The sequence below is a fragment of the Frankliniella occidentalis genome, unplaced genomic scaffold (genome assembly GCF_000697945.3).
Source record: "Frankliniella occidentalis isolate FOCC.00 unplaced genomic scaffold, Focc_3.1 Scaffold167, whole genome shotgun sequence".
NCBI lineage: Eukaryota > Metazoa > Arthropoda > Insecta > Thysanoptera > Thripidae > Frankliniella > Frankliniella occidentalis.
In genome coordinates, this window is record NW_026267293.1 from 398270 (window position 1) to 399568 (window position 1299).

The following is a 1299-nucleotide window of genomic DNA, read 5'->3' on the forward strand; positions in this document are numbered from 1 at the left end:
GCGGCGCTCCCACCGCCCCGCCCCACCCCGCCTCGCCCTGCATCCTCTTTTCTCCTGCGCTGCATTCACGACACGGCCCAGCTGGACGATAAATAAGGCCCGGGGGGCTGTGCTTGGGAGCGCCGCGCACCGGCGGGACCCCGCCATTCGGACCCTGTCCTGCCGTGGGGACGGGGCCGAGCGGCATCCTTCTGGTAATGCCAGTCGCACGGAGGGAAACACTTAACAGCTGAAACCACTGCGCTGATAACAGCGGCTCAAGTTATCATAATTTCTACGTCACACCACACTGGGTTGCTGCCGTCGTTTAATATTTTGTGCTGCAGCAAAATGACAGCTCTTCTTTCCAATACACTGCGCCAGCAAACCGCAAACCTCGTCGACCATGTCGACAAAAAGGGGCAACTTTTTCTGCGTTGTTAGTAAACTGCGATCACGTTTCCCTCATATCGTAACCAACCGCGATAATCACTTTTGAAAATAAAATCATTCTGCAGTATCAGGACGCACATTGCACATGCACTCATTCTCGTATAGTCATACTGCATCACTGCATCGCATGCAGGTAGGTGGGCGGGTTGGGTCAGCCTCTCGTCTCCGACCGCGGCCCCTTACGCTCTGAGGTAGGCAACCCACCAGTTGTGCGGGTGGTGCAGCTGTAGCCGTAGTGTCACACAGTGTCACTCGCCCCCGTCAGCAGAGCCCTTGCCTTGGCATGTGGGATTACTGCAGCGACGGACGCTGCGCTGCGGAGGGAACCCACGTTCCAAGTCCCAGTCACGCTCTCCGCAAGGGCGCACGGCGCACAACACCGGGGAATAACATCGACTACAAGCAATTTTAGAAAGATTTTTCCGCACACACTCTCACTCAAACACGAAACATACACACATACACCCACACACACACAGTCGCACACAGCTCCGAGGGCGTAGCGCCACGCTGCAGGCGGTCTCCCCGACATCCTGCCCCGAGCAGAAAACAACGAGCCAAAACCACGAGCCTCTCTCTGCTGCTGGAAAGGGTTGCGGCCTTTTCTCCCCAGACTGCTTCTATCCCTCTTTATCTGTCTCTCTCTTTTTTCTCTCACGTACCCCTGTCTCTCTCTCTCTCTTTCTCTCTCTCCGTCCCTTCCCCTCCAGGGCCAGCACAGCAGCGCCACGCTATCTCTCTCGTTGCTGCTTTCACTCTCCATTGCGCCATTCTTTCAGGATCCCCCGCCCTCCCGCTCTCCCTCCCCAGGAGTGCCGGCTGCGCGCCCTTGCCACCTTCTTAGTATGTGTCACACGCCACCCCCCC